We start from the raw sequence: 6,086 nt of genomic DNA on the forward strand, positions 1-6,086 counted from the left end.
CGTATCCCACCCTGCCTCCTTGCACTGTGTCCCTCCCCTCCGCCCCACCACCCCTCAGACATCATCTCTGCTCAGTCCTACTCCCTAGGCCCAGCGTCAGGGGCAGCCCCGCTTCAGGCACACGGCAGAAGGGACCAAGCGCCCCCACTGATGCCCGGCAGAGCCCCGGCCGTCCTGCCCCACCCGCCAGCCCAGGAGAGGTCCCCGGATGAACCTTGGCGACTCTCCCACCATCTGGACAGGCAGCCAGGGCTGAGGAGGAGAAAGTCTCAGGTGGGCAGGGGTGCTAACGGTATAATGCACGTGACTGTCACTCCCCCCAGATCCTCCTGCCCTCCCACGACATTTGGGGGCACTGGTGCCCCTGGATTCTCTCTTGGCTTTAGGACCCAGGTTATGAACCCTCAACTAAGCCCCCAGGGTTGCACCAGCAAATCGCCTTTGCTTTCAGACCCCGCCTGCCCCCAGCCCACCCCAGCACGAGGAGCCCTGACTTACCAGGGCCCGTCCCGCGCAGGCCTGGCGCCCCTCTCTGCAGGCCCAGCTGAGGTTCCAGGAAGTCGCTGGGGTCCAAGTACATTCTCTCTAAAACTCCCCTAACCACAAAGCAGAGCTGAGCCGGGGTTGGCCACCCAGGCTGGGTGTCTCTCTAGGGATGACAATGTGACCTCATCACTCTCCTGGGGGCAGGAGAGGCAGGAAACCGTCCCAAACCCACCTCTCCGCCCTGGACACCCAGAGCCAGGCCTCGGCTTGCTCAGGCGCTTGCCAGCCAGGGCCTCCCGCAGGGCTTCAGGCCCTGGGGTCCCAGGCAGAGACTCGCTGGCACAGAGCAGGGCCACTGCCCAGATGCTCTGTCCTGCCCGGGACACCCACGGGGTGCTGGGGACCCAGGACGGCGCTGCCCACCAGCAACGGCTTCCACCTGCCACCACCACCACACCCTCCCCTTCCTGCTTCCCCTCCTGGGCCAGGGCCCTGAGGGAGGGCGGCGGAGACACAGTCCCTCCCTGGGGTAGCTTCAGGCTCCTTCCTGCCAGAACAGAGCCCAGCCCCATCCGCGCTGCTGCTCTTGGGTTTCTGTGGGCAGCCATGGGGGCTGGGGTAGGGGGGCACCAGGCACAGCCTCCTTCATGGCCCGGCCCTGGTGGGCACAGCTGCTTCCTGCGGCTTGCAGAGCCTGCCTCTCGCCTTGCATCCAAATGCAGGGCCCGGTTTCCTTGGAAGAGGCCAGCTGGCCGCAGGTGTGACCACTGCCTCAGCGGACCACGTCCGCCCAGGGGCAGGCCCTGGGTCTTGGGGTGTGGCCCTCCCTTAGCCCACCCCAGGGGAAGGACTCTGCCAGCGCTGGAGCTGGGATGGTAAATGGTCCTTGAACTAACATAGCCACAGCCCCTGGTGTGCCCCCAGCCAGGAAAGCCCTGGGGTGGCCGAGCCACCAGCCTACACCTCCCCCAGGGCACGTGGGTCACGGCTGCCCCAGGCTGCAAGGGCTGGAGGCCCCAAGCAGCGATGGCTGAGGGTTTGGTGTGGGTGCTGGTGGAGAACCTCGAGAGCTGGCTCCCAGGTGCCCAGGTGGGTGTGCAGTGTGTGCAGGCCCCAGCGCAGGGCTCACCTGGGCTTCTGGAAACATCTGCCTGGGGCTGGGTGACCCTCGACGCACGTCCACCATAGGCCACTGCCCACTGGGTCACTGGCTACCCCCCGGCTTCAGGCCAGGGCAGCCCCTCCCACAGGGCAGCAGCAGGTGTGGCCAAGCCACGTCCCTCAGCAGCGGCCTCCAGGGAGCCCAGGCTTGGAGGGATGGCTGGGCTTCTGGAAGGGGTCTCAGCAGAGCCCACGTCAGGCCGGGCACCCCTGAGGGATGGCCAGTGACAGCTGTCACTTCACGTAGGTGGCTCAGGCCCTCCCCTGGACCTCCCCCCTCCCACACCCCCGCTGGGCAGTCGGCCACATTCTCCAGGGCCCCGCAACCCCAACCGAAGGGAACAAGAACAAAAGACAACCAACCGGGGCCAACCTCAACCCCCCACCTTCCCGCTGCTGCCGGTCGGCTTCACCAGGGTCCAGGGAAGGAAGGCCAGGCCTCTTGGGTGGCGGGAGCCGTGGGTGTGAGCTCGGGGGCTGGCAGTCTCCCTCCTCCGCCCCGTCCAGGGGCAGAAGCCAGGCTGGGGTGTGGATCCCCGTCCAGGAGCCTGCCCCCTTGGCTGCCCTTCCCCCTGGGCTGGGGACCGGAGCCTCCTCACTCAGGGCCACTGGCTCAGTGGGGTGGCTCTTGGGCCTCTGGGGGCCATCCGGTCCCCAGCCAGCCCTGGGCTGTGCGGCACCTGGCGTGTCTGTCTCTGAGAGACCCGGCACAGACCGGGCTCTGCCTGCTCTGACCTGGCAAAGCGATTCATACCCAGAGAACCCAGCGCCAACAGAGAGCAGGTTTCAGACAAGAAGTCACCAAACAGCCCGTGGCTGAGCTAGGCGCAGGACGGTCCCTCTGGCCCAGGCAGGGCTGTTGGCAGAGTCCCTGCTGCGGATGGGTCAGTGACTTCACCCCCTGTAGGCGCCAGAAACCGCCTGGTCCCCCCGAACAGGCCATTGGCTGGTCTGTCTCAGCTTTTCCCTGCAGTAGCCAGAGGAGCTCACCCAGTCACTCTGGGTGGGGGTGGGGACAGTGAAGTGTGGGGCAAGGCTGGCGGGAGCTGGGGGCCGGGGAGTCGGGACACTTGGGAAGTGTGTGGGCGCGAGGCCAGGGGGGCCCGTCCCACCTTCCCCGCTGACACAGGGCCTCCCATTTGGGGTGCTGCTGCCTCCTGAGCCAGGCGTGGCCGAGGTGTGTCAGCTTGAACAGCCGCTCCCCTGGGTGACGGGGGAGTCCACCTGGTCGCTGTCGAGGGGCCAGCGGCAGGGAGGGCCGGGCTCCGAGAGTGGGGCCTCGGCCTCCTGGGCTCCAGGGAGGGCAGGTCCCTCGGGCAGGTGCCCAGACCCCCGGGAGGCAAGGCCCTGCAGGAAGCTCAGGCCCTGGGGGTGGGCGCTGGCTGCTCCCTGGTGCTGTGTGGCTGGCCCTCGGGGGGCCTGGGCTGGAGGAGGGGGTGGACGACAGCTCACATGTGTGTCCCTGTGACCTGCCTGGAATCCGGCACAGGAGTCCCCCGCGGAGGGAGGTCAGCCACCTGGCACTTCCTTCAGTGAGGTTTATCGAGCTCGTTCGTGGGCTGCACCGGGCAGCAGGCACTGGGGACCCCTCCACCTACCCAACTACAAGTTGCTCCCAGTCTAGGGCGACACATTAGAACGTGAACCGAAAAACAAAATGCTGCGGCGCAAGAGGCAAAAGGATGGATTCACCAGCAGCTTCCCTGAGCCCTGCGCACAGAAGGGTGCCCGGGGGTCCCCGAGGATGAGGACGGAAGGGTGTCCAGGTGGATGTGGGTCTCGGTCCATCCAGGCCCATTGCCCACACTGCAGACCCCAGCCAAGGGTGAGCTCACAGCGGCACCAAGGTGGCCCCGAGGGAGACAGTGCACAGCGCCCTCGCCAGCCGGGCAGGTCCCCGTCCAGGCGGCCACTGGCCAGGACTCTGCTGGGCGGACCCGGAGTGGAGGGGGGTGTGGGGTCCCAGGAGCCCCCATCGAGGCAGCACAAAGGTGGTGGCATTCAAGCTGCCCAAGAGCCTCAGCCATGCAGAAGCCGACATTCAGAGCAAGGCAGGGCCAGGTGGCAACAGGTTGGACCAGGAAGGCGGGGGCCACTGCACCCAGTCCCAGCCGCAGTGTGGCTGAGCCTGGGCAGGGGGAGGGGTGGGGGGAGGAACACACGGCAGGAGTCGAGTGGTGGGTGGCGCAAGGGCACTTCCCGTGGGCAGGACCAGGCGGCACCCGGAAGATGAGAGGGAGGGAGGAGCTGAGGGCGCAGAGCGCAGGAGAGAACCCCATGGGCTCCCTGGGCCAGGTGTCCTGGGCGTGTTCCCTGGCGCAGAGGGTCTCCTGGCCCCGCTGGACGAGGCCCCGGGGCAGGCCCCTGCTTGCGTCGTGCGGACTTGGCCAGGCAAGCGCAGCGACACCAGGAGGGTTCCCTCGTTTACCTCCCCGCATGTCACTCTCATGCTCTCAGGACAGAAAAATAGTCCCCGTTGATATTTTGTTCTTGTTTTATGATACGTCGTGTATTCTCAGGTTCAAAGTTCAGAAGATATCGCGGGGTAGGCAGAGACCACGCTCCTCCCGGAGTGGCCGAGGGAGGCTCTCGGGGACCTGCCAGGCACTTTGCAGGTCTAGGCCGCACATGCGCTCTGTCCCGCCGGTTCCTCGGGGCTCCACGAGGAGGAGTGTGGCGAATGCCCGTGTAGCCGCCACCCAGCTCCAACAGACGCAAAGCTCCCTACAGACGTCCACGTTTTAGAGCAGAACGCGGACCTCAGGCCCCGCACCCAGCACCCCGCCTTCCTCTCCAGAGCCGAGGGGGCACCGCTGCCCATCCGGCAGCCGCCCCCACGGCCCCTTGGACACCTGGCCGCCAGCCCAGTGGCCGTTTCCCCAGCTGCCCACAAACAGGCCTTCGAACCAGGGCCGGCAAAGACAGCGCCTTGCAACCGGTTTTCTGTCCTCTTAAGTCTCTTTTCATCAGAAACGGAGCCGCCTTTTTAACTCAGACGTCGACTTTGGGAAGGGGTCTGGCCAGCTGTCTCACCAGATGTCCCACATTCTGGGCTTGCTCAATTGGGTATTTCTGGAGCCATTTACCCGCTATTGCCGGAGTTCCCTGTGCCTGGTGCCGTGGTTTGAATGTGTCCCCAGAAGGCCAAGGTTGGAAATGTGCTCCCAATGGGAGTGTGCCCAGACATGGGCTTGCAGGAGGTGACTGAGGTTACACAGATCTTAGGGGTGGAGCCCTGATCCGACAGGACTGCGGCCTCCTAAGAAGGGGCAGAAAAGCCCTGCGCACGCTCCGGCCCGTCGCCAAGGGCCGCCCTCCGCCGTGTGATGCGCGGCACAGAGGCCTCGCCAGGTGCCAGCCCCTCCGCCCTGGATGTCCCAGCCTCGGGGACTGTGAGAAATAGATTTCTGTCCTTTAAAAATTCCCTGGTCTGTGGTGTTCTGTCACAGCAACCCAACAGGGACTAAGTCACCCAGGAAGCTGGTTTGAAACCCCTGGTGAGGTTCAGTCCGGCATTGTGGGCCAGGCGCCCCGCGGGTCGCGTCAGGACGCCAGGAGGCCCATGCGCGTCGGCCGGCCTCTCTGCCGGGGTGTGGGTGTTGGGGCAAGAGCAGCGGACGTGCTTCCTGTGCCGTGTGGACCCGTCCTGGGAACCCGGCCGCCCCCTCGCAATCCCGCCGGGTCCGCGTTTCCCAATGACCCGGATCTCCCGCGGCTGTCGCCGGCGCGCTGCGCGCAGAGGAGCTTCCGCGTGTCCTCTGGTGGTCTCCACCACGGGGGCCGAAGAACCCGGGGGAAGTCCTTTCCCCTTCCCCCCGGGGAACAAAAAGGAACCCCCAAATTTCAATTTAACGGGGAAAAAAAAAAAAAAAAAAAAAGAACAAAACGGCCCCCCGCAACCGCCCGGTCCCGGGCAACAAACCCAACCAACCCCCCCAACCCCCCGCCCGCCCCAAAACCGGTTCCGCCCGTAAAACCGACACTCCGTCCCCACCATGCAGCACGTCCCCATCTGCCCCGGCCCGGACAGCCGCCATCTGCTCTGTCTCCGGCACCGCACTGTACGTGAACCCCACGGTCCTGTCGTGTCTAGCTCATTTCACCGAGCACCGTGTCGTCACGGTTCAGCCACGTGGCAGCACGTGGGAGCACGTGGCAGCGTTCCCTCCTTTCAAGGCCGAATAACATTCCAGCGTGCGCACACACGGCACGTTTTCTCTGTCCACGTCTTTGCGGCGGGACACGCGGGCTGCTCCCGCCCGCCGCTACTGTGGACAGTGCACGTTCGTGGGCTCTTCCCTCTTCAGTGTGTTTCTGTCGAACAGTTACTCCTGATGACACGCAAACTGTCCCAAACCCGGCAAGTTACCCGCGCTGCCTCCGTGCTGCCGGGCACAGCTCGTCTCCTTCGCTCTGCGATCGCGGGGATTCTGTCCATC

This window comes from Propithecus coquereli, unplaced genomic scaffold, assembly GCF_000956105.1.
Source record: "Propithecus coquereli isolate 6110/MARCELLA unplaced genomic scaffold, Pcoq_1.0 Scaffold950, whole genome shotgun sequence".
Lineage (NCBI taxonomy): Eukaryota > Metazoa > Chordata > Mammalia > Primates > Indriidae > Propithecus > Propithecus coquereli.